The sequence below is a fragment of the Bison bison genome, unplaced genomic scaffold (genome assembly GCF_000754665.1).
Source record: "Bison bison bison isolate TAMUID 2011002044 unplaced genomic scaffold, Bison_UMD1.0 scf7180017864384, whole genome shotgun sequence".
In the NCBI taxonomy this organism is placed as follows: domain Eukaryota; kingdom Metazoa; phylum Chordata; class Mammalia; order Artiodactyla; family Bovidae; genus Bison; species Bison bison.
Window position 1 is genome coordinate 7,625,582 of NW_011494956.1, and position 14,438 is coordinate 7,640,019.

Sequence of the window (14,438 nt, forward strand, 5' to 3'; positions counted from 1 at the left end):
GAAGCAGAAAGTATCCATTTCTGAAATTGGTGCCAGCCTAGATTCTAAATTGGGATTTATTTTAAGTGCAAGACGTTCTGGGTTTGTTTTGTAAAGGCCACCCCACCCCCACATTTCACTACAAGATTCTCAGCCCTCATGTTGGCCTGATACCAGCCGAAAATTTCATAGCAGCCCCAGATTTCTGTGACTTTCTTCTAGAAAGGAGATCACTACACAGCCTATGGAAAAGGAAGACAGTGTTCCCCGGAAAGTGCTCTTAGTTTACAAACCTCATTCACAGGCTGAGTCATACTGGTTGGCAAATCACAGTTGCTTAGAATGTGAGCCTCTAGGCTTCCTTTCTAAGCTACTTGAAAATGGAGAGAAGGGGCTACTGCCCTATATCTCAGTGAATGTTGAGAGCGGTGCAAAAAACCCTTTCCCATTGACTCAGAAGCATCTGTCAGTTCAGGACCACTGAGGCAACAGAGGGGCAGATTAAACTAAAAGCAAAAAATTTAGTCTTCAATCCCCCTGAAACAATACACGCTTGATCAGGCCAGTTTGATGTTTGACCACATGAGCCAGTTCATGTGAAAAGTACAACCTTAAATTTTAAAAGATATGACTCAAAAAGTAAGCTGGATCCTTTGTCCAGCCAGAGCTCTCCCCATAAAAGGACCAGCATGAATAAGGGCAGGCACAATATTAGGGAGTAAGAGCATTTCCAGAGACACGGAGAGGTTTTTTTTTGGTCTCTAATTCTCACCCCTGGGAAAAGTTCAAAAATTTCCAACTACCAGGCACATGACCAGATGCCCCATAGTGAGGTCTGGTGGGAATTCACATGGACCAGACCCAGGGAATGGCTGAGAACATTCCTTCCTTCTTTCAAACTTTTCTTTTAGGGGGATGATTAGATATCCCCCAAAGACCAGTTGAGATAGAGGGAAACAAAAGGTTAAGAAGATGTGCTTTTAAAGGAACATCTGTTTATTCACCCTGGAGTACAGAAACATGAGAAGGAAGGGTCTGGGAATCCTATGCTCAAACAGGGAAAGAGGAAACCGTCTTCCTTACTAAATAGAAATGACTGGAGAAATCATGAAACCAAGCCTGCATCAGATGTCCTGGGTTGGAGAAATGGGAACATACTTGAAAAAAATATACAGTGAAGCCTGGAGGAAAATTTACCTTTTTTTTTTTTTAGCTTTTCTACTTTTTTGTTTTTATGAGAAAATTTTCAGAAAAGAATTATTACAGGAATTTCCCTGGCAATGCAGTGGTTGAAACTTCACCTTCCAATGCAGGGGATATAGGTTCAACCCCTGATTAGGGAGCTGGGATCCCATCTGTCCTACGGCCAATAAATCAGAATGTAAACAATATGGACCTAGAGTCTGTCCTCCAGAGTGAAGTAAGTCAAAAAAGAGGACAACAGATACCATACTATTAATGCATATATATGGAATCTATAAAAATGGTACAGATGAACCTATTTACAATGCAGGAACATAGATGTAGAAAATGGACAGGTGGACATGGGCGTGGAGGGTGTGATGAATTGAGAGAATGGCATTGCCATATCTACACTGCCATGTGTAAAATAGACAGCTAGTGGGAAGATGCTGTGCAACCCAGGGAGTTCAGCTTGGTGCTCTGTGCTGACCTAGAGGGGTGGGATGTAAGGGAAGCTCAAGAGGGAGGGAATGTATGTATACAGATGGCTGAATTCATTCTTGTACAGCAGAAACTAACACTAACATTGTAAAGCAAGTATACTCCAATTAAAAATATTAATAAATGAAAAGAAGTTTAAAAAAAACAATATTGTAACAAGTTCAATGCTTGTTGAACTTGTAACTTCTTGTAACAACTTGTAACTTCTTTTAACAACTTGTAACATGTTACAACAATATTGGAACAAGAAGCAATATCGGAACAAGTTCAATGAAAATTTTTTAAATGGTTCACATTTTTTAAAAAAATCTTTTGAAAACAAGAATCATTGCAAAGTATGATTATAAAGATGTCTTCTGATGTGTCCTTAGTCGGGAGAGAAACAGTCTCATCATCTGGAGGACCAGGGCCCGGTTCCTAACCTCCTCCCTCTCGTTCTATGGCTCCTGGCGAGGCAGCCAGCCAGCCAAGCCTCAGACTGCTCACATGGAAAATGGGTTGACCTTTGAATTAGAGGAACTTTAGAAATCAGCTCCGAACCCTTGATTTATGTATTCAGGGTTGGGAAGAGAGATCCGTTAATATGAAAGGAGCTTGAAGGCCAGATAGAATCTCAGCAAACCCAGGGAGGGAGAAAGTTCTTTCAAAATAACATTAAGACCCTGTATATATAAATGTCATGGAGTTGGTCAAAACAGATTTAGAGCTGGTAAGCCCTTTAGAGATTTCCTGCAATCCCCATGTTTTATAGAGGGAAAAATCTGAGCCTAGAAAAGCTGAAGTGACTTACAAAAAAATCACCCAATTTACATTATGTCAAGGTAAGAAATCAGGACTCTGTTCTGAAAAGAACTGAGCAAGCCAGGGGGAGCCCAGGCCAGATGCCAGAAACAATCACCCACTCCTTCTGGACATCTTCCCTGGGCCAGGCGCCATGCTCAGTCCTGTCAATGCTTTGGGTCATTAAGTTGCCTCAACTCTGGATGGTGTTATCTATAACCAGCACCAGCTTCATGGGCTTAAGATCAGGGGTGTTGCAAATAAAGCCCCCTCTCCCACCGATTCAGAAGGGCCCTGTGCTCTGTAGTAGTGTCTTGAATTTCTTAATAAGTTTTGAATAAAGGACCCCGCATTTTAATTTCACGCTGAGCCCCACAAATTATGTATCTGGCCCTCATTATCTCCATGTTACGGGTGTACCAACAGAGACTTAGAGAAATTAAATGGCTTACTTTTGGTCCTGGTCATTCATGAAGATGGGGGCACAGACAGAGTCAGCAGGCAGTGTGAAGGTGACCAAAGGGATTGGCTACATGGATGCTGTGCTTTCAAAGCCCCTTTGGGATTTCCCTTCCTCTGCTGTCTCTGAGCTCTCTGTGCTCTGAGGAGGGTGACCGACAATTCGAGATTGCATTGGGACTGCAGGGGGTTCCCAAGACACGGGACTTTCAGTACTAAAATCAGGAAAGTCCAGGGCAAACCAGGATGACTTGGTTACCCTACTGTCCAGTTGCTGGCTTGGGGCTCTGGAGGCTTCCCAGACTTTGTCTCTTGTACCATGCCCTGTGCCCACTGGCCCACACATATCTCCTCTAAAGCAGGCTCATCCAGAGCATAGACTGGAGACCACAACCCGAGCAGAGGTAGGCAGCCAACTGGCTGCTATTATGAGACTGGGGACCAGGCAAGCGAGTCCAGAGAGACCAGTCTGTTTGGGAACAGTCAGGCCTCAATCTATATTCAGAGACCCAAGCCAAGCTAAAGCCAGTGTGGGTGCAGACAGTCAAGAGGAGAAGGCAACAAGCTGGAGCCAAGCCCCGAGGCACAGTCTCAGGGGATCTTCAGTTTACTCACTCTGTGACATTGGGGAAATCACTTACTTTGCTGAGCCTAACTCTCCTTATTTGAAAAACAGGAGACACATTACTAACTTCACGAGGTCATTGTCAAGATGATTGATCTATAGATGTCTATACAGATATAGATAGATAGATGAATGGATGGACAGATAGGTAAATAGATAGATTGATTTATACAGTATGCATTTCAGTATGGTCACCCTGAAAGTCTCAACTTAGACTTATTTAATTCCGTAAGTGGGCTTCCCAGGTGGCTCTGAGGTAGACTCCACCTGCCAATGCAAGAGATGCGGGTTGATCCCTGGGTCGGGAAGATCCCCTAAAGAAGGAAATGGCAACCCACACCAGTGTTCTTACCTGGGAAATCCCATGGACAGAGGAGCCTTGCGGGCTACAGTCCACAGAGTTGCAAGAGTTGGACACGACTTAGCGACTAAACAATAAACAAAATATTCCCACCAAGGCTGATGTCGGGGTGGAAATGTGAGGTCACTGAATACAGAGTTGGCTTGTGCCAAATCTGCTCTAGGGAGCCTACGTCAGCACTTTACTGAGCTCCCCTCTAATGAAAGAACAAACCTTAACACTGAAAGTGTTACAGAAGAGAAAGGAGAGGGGGAAATGGATCAATGTAATTTCAGACAGAGAGCAGGGAAGACCTCCTTGAAGAATATTTCTACTGAGACCTGGAGGATGCATAGACATGACCAGGGGAAGGAAACAGCATGTTGCCAGGCCAGGAGGAAAGAAAGAGAGGAAGCGAGGAAAGCATGTCTGAGAAAAGCGTAAGGCAGGAAAAGACAAGGCTGGAGGAACAGAAACCAGACAGGGCAGGGGCCGAGTTCACCAGGCTCCCAGGCTGGTTCTATGCTAAAGCAAGCACGGGCATAGCACTTACAGTATTTCAGAACCATCACCCAGGCTAAGTGTGGTCAGTGTTGAAAGACAAGAGGGCAAGCAGGGAGACCAGACAGGCCAGGGCAGCATCCCAGATGGAAGATGCTGGTGTCCTGGCCCAGGCTTTATATATCTGTTTTAACTGGTATTTATTGAGTTTGTCCACGTAGCTATACCTGTGCGAGGTCCCGGTGATTCACCAATGAGAACACTGCCCCAGTGTTCAAGTGTTCAAGCCTTCTCACTTCTCATGCAAGTGAGAAACTGTTTTAAAAGATATAATAATAATGAACTCTGGAGTGTTTACTTCTTGCCAGGCATCGTACTTTATATTCTTCATACATTGTTTCATTTAATTCTCAATTAATTCTAGGGAGTAGGTCTAAATACCCTCAATGCCTAATACCCTTTCTTGACATATTAGGTCATAAACTGGAAGCAGGTGATTCATGGTGCAGGTACCTGGGTTTCTCTGGAAGGCAGATGGATGCTGACATGATGGTCGAATGGGATCAGGTGGTACAGGGAGCCAGCAAACCCCTGCTATCCTGTCCAGCACCCTGCTTCTGCCCTTCCCCACAGCCACCCCGAGGGTGCAGTAGAACCTTCCAGGAAGAAGTACAGCTAGTGTGGGACACTAAGGAAGACAATGCCCATGTTTGTCAGTGCCTCATATTAGAATGTTATGAAACTCCACTTCTGTGATTTTTCAGGTCATTCACACCAAAGAGGACAAAACAAATCTTCATAATCTGATAAAACTACCAAATATACTACAAAGGAGGTTTTGTTAGACTATTTCACTCATTTGCAAGTAACTATGACTCTGACAAATAGCAAACATTCTTCTCCACCATTTGACAGCTGAGAAATTGAGACAAACCAGGAAAGAAGCTGAGGAGATGATTCTATAACTTAAGCTGTGTTTTTCGCCAAGCCACTTCTGGTCAAAAATATATTTCTTTCGTCTTCAGTCATTTCTTTTTGATGGGGTGATGGGCAGTTAGTTTGAATCAGGGAGCTTAAATAGAATTGACCTTTATTGACCAGACCCATCAAATCCACCAAAAGATTTCCTTGAGACCACTCCACTCTGCAGTAGTTGCATTTTCATTGGCAGCCTCTTCCTTAGACTTTCTCTTCCTATCAGTTCACTCTCCCCCAGCATCCCTGTCATAACAAGAGCAGAATCCACATAATCATGAACTTTTATGAAAACAACCAAACTGCTTTCAGGACCTTGAGGTCAGATAGACCTGGTGTTATTTCTTTTTTCCAATACTTATGAGCTGTGTGACTTTGGGAAATATACTTAATGTCTCTGAACCTGTTTCCCAACTGTAAAATTGCATTACCTCATATGTATGATTGTCAAGAAGAATAAATGAGGTAAAGAATATAAAGTTCTTAGCACTCAGTACATCTATTGCTATTACCATCACTGTCAGGAGCCACGGCTATGTAACAAAATAATTGTGATTCAGTGAGAGGTTTGGAAGATGAGGCAAGGGTCACCCACCAGAACAGGGTGAGAAGCAACAGAAGAAATGCCTGATGGAGTTTCTCAAAAAATTGGCCTCAACTCTCCCTTTCCCAATCTATCCAGATGACCCATATCAGTTGACATTAGGATTCTTAAGCAGATATTGACATAAAAACTGTGACTGCCTTTTTACTTCCTGAGCAAAGGAAAAGAAAATTTTTTTCTCAATCCCAAAAATCTAATTTTGACATATGGTCCAAGATCAAATATCAAAATATAAAATATACTTCAAAGTTGTGATCCTTAGACCCAGATCAACTAGTCAACCCTGACTTAGAGCTGAGTGGCCACCAGCAGGAGGAGCTGGAATGCCAGTGTGTGTGTTTCTGTGTGTGTGTGTGTGTGTGTGTGTGTGTGTGTGTGTGTAGGAGAGTTGTGACCTACGGATGGCAATTCTCTTCACTGAGCTTGCAAATAGTCAACCCTTAGAAAAAAATCTGTGTGCAAAAAACAAAAAAAAAGGAATTTTTGTCACTGGACTTAAATTTTAATAGGAATACTTGAGAAGAAAGGGAAAGATGTTAAACCAAACTTAAAAAAAAAAAAAAATACTGATAGATGGATTTTGTATGTCTGAGGAAACATTCTCAGAAGTCATTATTGTTCACATTATCTTTATTGAGAGAAATCTCAGAAAGACTTCATCTTATCAGCAGTGATAATGCTAATTTATTGGCTTCTCTGAAGCTAGACCTTGGATGTCTCATTCATGAGTCAGCCTTGGCTGGACTCTTATCAAGTCCGTCAACTTGAAACCAAGTTTTTGACTGAGGCCTGAATGCCACCAACATGAAGCATAAATATCCCCTCTAACCCCCAAATGCCTCTGTTGTAGAACTCCAGATGACTAAGAGACTTTGGGTTCCTCTCTTGGTTTCATATCTTAGACACAGGATGCAGTTTTTCACTGCTGGAGAGAAACAAAGGCATTTCCCAGGCACAGCCATTAAGGTGGGTGTTTCCTGGATGGCTCAGCCACCAGTTATTCAGAAGATTAACCCCAGAAATTGGATTTTCAAGGCTCTTTCTCATCTCTCTCCTCCCTGAGGCCATCTCTCTGTTTGGTAGAAATCTCACCTGTGTACAGAAGACAGGAAAAGGAGAAAAATGTTTAAGAAATTCCATTTTCTTCTCATAAGCAGACCTGGAATGAAGTTATGTTGAAGTCCCAGACCAAAACCAGTGGTTACACCATCCAATGGCCACTAAGAGCTGACTGTCTTAGTTGCTGTCTTCCCACGGAGATCTAAGATATCACTGAGTCCTCTTCCCCTCCCGCTAGTTTCCCTCTTGCCCTCTTTTCAGTGGACAATATAAATATTTTCTGGAAATCAGTGCCAATAAATGCCCAACGGAACATTTTTTGGTTCAGCCTTACAAAGACTAACCTGGTATAAATAAAGTCCTTCTGTTAAGAAATGAAGCAACTGGATTTTTTAAAGCACCAATATAGGGGCCCAAGGGGCATTCTGTGAACTGACCTGAGCCCAGTCCTTTGCAGCTTTAGAGGGAAGTGAAGAGGCCTAGCCAGTTCTGCAAGGAAAACCTCACAGGTCACTGAGGCCTGAGGTCCAGGTGAAAGCACAACAAAATGGAATCAAGTTACGGTTCTGTCATTAACTATGTGACATGGAGCAGGTTATTTATAAATACCCCTCTGAGGCTGAGTTTGTTCATATATATTAAAAAAACAAAAAAAACAATTCCACATGTCATTCCTGCTTCCCACCAGACATTATTTCCTGTAAGGTGACATCTGCCTCTGAGCCTGGCATTCAGGTTCCTTCATGACCTGGTTCTTCCCACCTGTTCTAACCTCATCTCCACTGCTTGGTCCCCTGTTCACTGCCTTTACACAAAGGCTCTAGCAATACTGTAAATCAGTTTCCCACCTCTGCTCCTCTCACAGGCTATGCCTGCTGCCCTAAGCAGTTCTCTCCCTTCCTTCCACCCACCTTCCCCCACTAAAACCATCTGGAAGAGGGGAAATTGTTCATCTTTGAAAACTCAGCCCAAATATCACTTTTTATGAGCAGATCTCCCCAAACACCTCTGTACACACACCCTTCTTTTCACCACAAACACACACACACACACACACAGCCTCCTCCTAGAGTCTCTGACTCTGTGACACACGTCTTGTTTTATCCCACCAACACTTTTCTTCAGCTCATCTGCCCAAGACCTCAAGGGCCCCTTTTTCCAATGTGCACAGTGGCTGCCAATAGGCTGGCAGTGGCCCTGGGGGGTCCCTGGGGACAGGAAGGCGGCTTCAGAGTCTGTGTGTCACACTGACCGGAAGTGTCTGGAAGTCGGAGGGGAAATGCCTGGAGATGCAGCGGAGGCTCCGCGGGGAGGGGCAGGATGCTGTGGCTGGAAAGGGAGGCCCAGGGGGGAGGCTGCCAAGGAGTGGCCCGGGGGTTAGTAGGGGTTGTCAGGGGCTTAACTGGAGGTGGATTTGTAAGGTGGGAGGGGCTGGAGAAGGATAATTGAAAACAAAGAGGATTATGTAATTTGAAAATATCCGATTCCAGAAAATGTCCTGAATGCCGACAGTGGCCCACTTCACTCTCACTGGTGTGACTGCCCCAGTCAGACCTTCGCCACTTGTGTCTGTCCTCAGTGAAGGGACCAACTGTCCTAGCTCGTGGGAGGGTCTGTCCTCCCCACGGCTCTCCCTCTCCCCCACTTCCTTCTTCCTACTTTTACTCCCTTCCTCTGTCTTCAACTTCCTTCAGTCTCTAGTCAGTCACTACCTTTATTTCTTTCTCTCTGGTCATTTCCTCCCTTTTCTCTGTTTCAGCCACCCTGCCCCACCCCACCTCATCCCCTTGTCCCACATAAACCTCACCCAGGCCTCCTGGCCTGTTCTGCATCTCCTGATTCCCTCCAATATTTATTAGCATGAATACCTAATTTTTACCTACTTTTCCCCTTCAATATAATTTCCGTTCTGTTTCCTGGAATCCTTTGGCTTTTCTTTTTACTTGTTTCTGCCACTTCATTCATTAGCTGGTCACTTCTTAAGCACCTACTCTGCTCCCTGCAGTGTGCAGAGTGCTAGGGAAACCAAGATGGATGAGCCTGTTTCATAAAGCTGAAGTGCAGACAATCACCCAGAAGTGTGGGCTAGGGGACCAAGTGGGCCATTGGAAAGTTGTGGGATGTTTCCATTGGCGAGGTGGAGAAAAAGCCCGACCCTGCCAAGCCTGCAAAACCACAGCTTTTTAAAAACCGTTTCCACCCTCTTGCTGACTTCTCCAAGCCTCTGGGGTGTATTAAGCCTAAATTTTGTATGAATAGAACAGGAAGCAATTGGTACCCTTATGAGAGAGAGATAGAAAACTATTGTTTAAATGTGACAGATTTTCACAACTCACTAAGTGTGTATTATGCACAAAGGTCCAAATGGAGTCAGCAAATCAGAACAATTCAGGAGAAGTGCGCACGAGCGTCTGTGAAGGCGCAGCGGACCATGTACCAGTCCTGTGGTCACTTTGTAGGATTAGCCAGGTTTCAAAAATGAGAAAATATGGAAACATAAACATAAAAAGATTTTCCAAGGTCGCGCTGAAGGTGGTGATGGAGGGAATTAGGAACTGAATACTCTCCTGAGTCTATTTGTGAGCTACTGTACAAATGCAGCTTCCTGAATACAGATGTTAAACAGGTTTTTGCCTTTAAAATAAGAGTAAAAAAGATTCTTATTTTGGCCATGTTTCAGTGCAGATCTCCTAGGGAAAAGGGGGTCCATTTGAAGGGAAATTAATTGCTTTAAGCTCCCAGAATATGAATCAAATGCAACTTCTCCCTTTGCCTTACTAAAGAGTACTGTGAACCTTAGAGAGTGGTTCTCAAACTTGACTGCTCATTAAAATACCTGGGAGTTTTGAAAACCTTAAGCTCAGGGCTCACCCTGGACCAAGTCAGAATCTCCAGGAGTGAGACCCAAGCATCATTATTTTTTAAAGACTCGATGGAGCCAAATTTAAGCTCCAGTGCTGTTGACACTGTACACATTGGGACAAGCTGAAGCTTCAACTAGGACTGATATTTTCATCCCACCCCTAGAGAGCAGGATTTAATTGGCTTGGAATATGGTCTGGGCTTAGAGGTCGCCAAATGATTCCAAAGTGCAACCAAATTCAAAAGCAACTGCTGAGGAGACTTGCCATGCAAAGTGTAAGTCCATGGGCCAGGAGTGTGGTCCACTTGCGCTGCTTAGAAATGCAGGTTCTCAGGCTCTACCCTAGACCTATTGAGTCTGAATCTGCATTTTAATAACATTCCACAGTCATATGGATGCACATTTGAGTTTGAGAAGCATTGTTTTACACCAATGCCCCTGACAAAATTAAAAAAAAAAAAAAATTACAAGGTAAAAAAGTTTTTACATTTCTAAACAGTGAAGATTTGCCTCCTTCTTCTAATAAGGTCCAGAATAGGCACAAGAATGAACTGCAAAATTTGAGAAATGGAAATAATAATAGATAATGATATGCATGATACCTAATGTTTATTAACATTCACTCTATGCAAGGTACTTTGCATGCCAGGCCCTCTACATGTACTACTGTGTTTGGTATTTACCACAAACCTATGATATAGATGGGCTTCTCAGGCAGCACTAGTGGTAACAAACCCACCTGCTAATGCAGGAGACATAAGAGACAAGGGTTTGATCCCTGGGTTGGGAAGATCTCTGGAGGAGGGCATGGCAACCCACTCCAGTATTCTTGACTGGAGAATCCCATGGACAGAAGAGCCTGGCAGGCTATAGTTTATAGGGTCGCAAAGAGTCAGACATGACTGAAGAGACTTAGCACACACGTGTGATATAGATACAAGCATTGTGCCCATTTCACAGCTGACCAAACTGAGGCTCAGACCCAGGTGAATAGCTGCAAGACTGCACAGATCAACAGATAGAGGACCTACCCTAGGATCTCCATAACTTGAAAGCACTTGCTCTTAACCACTTAGTCTGACTTTCCCAACCAAACACTCAGGGTGGACTATACATGTGCCGATATAAAGATCCCCTGAGCCCTCCATCAGTCTAGTAGGGCTTGGGTTGGCCACTCACTACAGAAAAAATTATTAGGAAGCTCTGGTCTAAATTATGCTTTTTCCAAATTATACTTTTTGCCTTGTTGTTGTACAGAGTGGAAGCCCTGTCTCCTAGGGTTTACGTGACTTGCCTAAAACCAGGATGGGTCCAGAGCCATGGGGTCCCAATTGCCTGCAGGACTTCCCTGGTGGCTCAGACATTAAAGCGTCTGTCTACAATGCGGGAGACCTGGGTTCGATCCCTGGGTCGGGAAGATTCCCTGGAGAAGGAAATGGCAACCCACTCCAGTACCCTTGCCTGGAAAATCCCATGGAAGGAGGAGCTTGGTGCCGGCTACTGTCCGTGGGGTCGCAAAGAGTCGGGCATGACTGAGCAACTTCACTTTCATTTTCACTCCTCCCACTAAGCAGCATTTCTCCAAGCATGGTCTCCAGACCAGGGGATCAACATCACTTGGGAATTGTGAGAAATGTAAATCTTCAGGACCCACAAGCCCTCCAGGCCGTCCTGATGTTTGCCCCTTTAAGCACCAGCATGCTGAGGCAAGCGGCCCCCTGGCCCTGCAGTGTGCTTGCTCACAACTCCTGTGCTTAAGCCCCTGCCACAGGCTGCAGCTTCTCCACAAAATACAGATGTCTTAAGGGGCTTAGCCTGGACTTAAGCTGAAATTTACATGCTGATTTAATCTTCTTAGGGCCTTCTTTACCTCTCAGGAATGAATCATAATGCTCTAGAAAAGAGAAAGAAAATAATGGATAACAGATAAAATATTAAGCACTCTTTCCATGCCTTCAGCTCACTTTCTGCTAGGGCAGCAAACACGTGGGTATCAGAAAAGGAAAAAAGAACTGCCATTTACTGAGCACCTAGAATATGCCAGGCATCAGGCACCAGTGATACAGCATATATACTCTGCTCACCTCTCATGTCATTGATAGAGTGATCTCTGTCTGAGAAATAGGGAAACTGAGGTTCAGAGACTTGAAGTAACCTGCCTAAAACCAAAGTGGTGATGGTAGCCCCAGGGTTTTTCTGGCAGCCTGTATTTTATGTTCCTTACTCCCCAGCAGGAAAGGTAAAGAGCTTAGGGCACACTCACTATCTGGAATGATTGGATCTCAGAATTCTCAGAGCAAACTCCCAAAACAGATCCGCCTACTCAGAGCCCCGGGATGCCTCGCTCAACAACCCTCTTCTGTGTTCTGTGTTCTCGCTGCACTGTGGAAGCTGCTCGCAAAGCATAAGAATAGATCAGCCACAAACAGTGAAATAATTCAGCTGTGCCTGAGCACCCTAAACACTTAGAAAGCTATTCTTAACTGGCAGTGTCTGTTTCAAGGCAGCAGGCCCTGTGTTGTCAATGCCCTGCTAAGCAGCCTGAGCTTCACCCTTCAGAAGACCAAGGAACTTCTTTGCCACACCTAGAACTTGGGAAATGAACTCCCAAGAGAAAGGAACACATGAAGATCTTGATAGCAAGCAGGTCTTCCCCACATCCCAGTAGGAGCTGATGTTCATGCCATTAAGCGCAACAGGCTTGGAACTATGACCCAAAATTGTTAGTTGCTCACTCATGTCCATTTCTTTGCAACCCCATGGACTGTAGCCCACCAGGCTTTTCTCTCCATGTGGATTCTCCAGGCAAAAACACTGGAGTGGGTTACCATTCCCTTCTTCAAGGGAACTTCCTAATCCAGGGATTGAACCCAGGACTCTTGTTGTTGGCAGATTGTTTACCGTCTGAGCCACCAGGAAAGCCCAATGATCCAACAAATGAAACAAAAAGGAAATTGGCTGATTCAAGCACAGAATCAGATGGACACCTGGTTAAAGGTTAACATTGGCTTGTGGATCCAGACTTCCTTTGGGCTTCCCTGGTGGCCCTAGTAAAAAAACCCATCTGCCAATGCAGGTAGACATAAAGACTTGGGTACCATCCCTGGGTTGGGAAGATCCCAGGAGAAGGGCATGGCAATCCCCTCCAGGCATTGCCTGGAGACTCCCATGAACAGAGGAGCCTGGCAGGCTGCAGTCCGTAGGATCTCACAGAGTCAGACATGACTGACATAAGTGAGCATGCATCCATGCACAAACTTCCTTCATTGTCTGTTTGCCCCAGCACCTGCCCAGCACAACCTCAAAACACTCTCTTTCCAAGCACTATGTTCATCCGCAGATTAGACACAATGGGTAATCTGAACCCCAAGATGTGGGAAGCCCTTCCAGCACTTGGTCCAAATAGATCAATTCTATGGAGAATTCAGCAGGCAAAACAAAAATTTCAACTCAACCTTTCTCATTCATGCAAGAAGAACGCCATTTTCCACTCTGAGTAATTTTGTTTTGAATTATACGCTTTTGCCAAAATGCAGGTCAGTTATTTCTGTAAGGGCCTCCATGGGCCATTTTCCCTCTTGTTGGAGGTTAAGTCAGGGACTCTTTGAAAACCTGCATCCAGCCCAAGGGTTACCACTTGTTGTCACTACTGGGACTCCAAGTTCCACTTCATATTGTCCTTTCCAGGTAGGTACACCACCACCAAGGCTGACTCTCTGGTTGAAGTCAAGAAAAGGTTATTCAGACATGATGGGCAATACCATATTATTAACAACTGTAGGTCCTTAAAACAGGAGTGATGATAGAAAGATCCATAATGGTAGTAGCCACATGCCAGAAAGTGTGGGGGCTTCATTTCTTAATGGGCAAAGAAGCATTGCTGTGAGCAAGTGTGGGGGGAGGCAGGAGCTTTTTTGCATGTTTTGATCAATTGTTCCATTTCATATTATGAAAAGATGTTGCTGTGTAATTATAGTAATGCTGGAAATGGTCTGAAGCACAATTATAATCTACTTGAATAGAAGAGAACAAAAATGGCCTAGAAAAGTGTGATTTGAAAGGTTAGCTAAATGATGGATATGAGAGGCTGTTGGTACATTGTCAGTTTTAGCATCATCTACAGATTGGTGATGGGGGCAAAAATTTTTTAAGGATGTCTTAGAGTCAGTTACATTTACTGAGCATAATCGCATGAACTATTTAACTTTCCCCAAATCATTTATCATTCCCATGTAACAGATGAGAAATCTGAGACTCTGAGTGGTTAATGGGTTAGCCTGAGGTCATAGAACTGAATAGTGGCATGGTAGACTTTTTTTTAAATATTTATTTGTTTATTTGGCTACACCAGGTCTTAATTGCAGCATGTGGGATCTTCAGTCTTCATTGCAACATACAGGAATGTTTAGTTACAGCATGTGGGATCCATTTCCCTGACCAGGGCTCGAACAGGGGCCCCCTGCATTATGAGTGCAGAGTCTTAGCCACTGGACCACCAGGGAAGTCCCAGCCTGGTAGATTCTTAAATGCAAGTCTCTCTTCTTTTCGCTTCTATTGCTTTCTGTATCAG

General features: G+C 44.2%; 1 protein-coding gene and 1 non-coding gene across 5 annotated transcripts in view; one reads left to right on the plus strand and one right to left on the minus strand.

Moving 5' to 3' along the window:
- The window catches only part of SLC9A9 (solute carrier family 9, subfamily A (NHE9, cation proton antiporter 9), member 9), a 656,333-nt gene that overhangs the window by 604,845 nt on the left and 37,050 nt on the right, over positions 1 to 14,438 (plus strand). The window lies entirely within an intron of this gene.
- Positions 14,298 to 14,370, minus strand: TRNAM-CAU. The gene has a single exon. It is a non-coding gene; the product is annotated as a tRNA-Met (tRNA).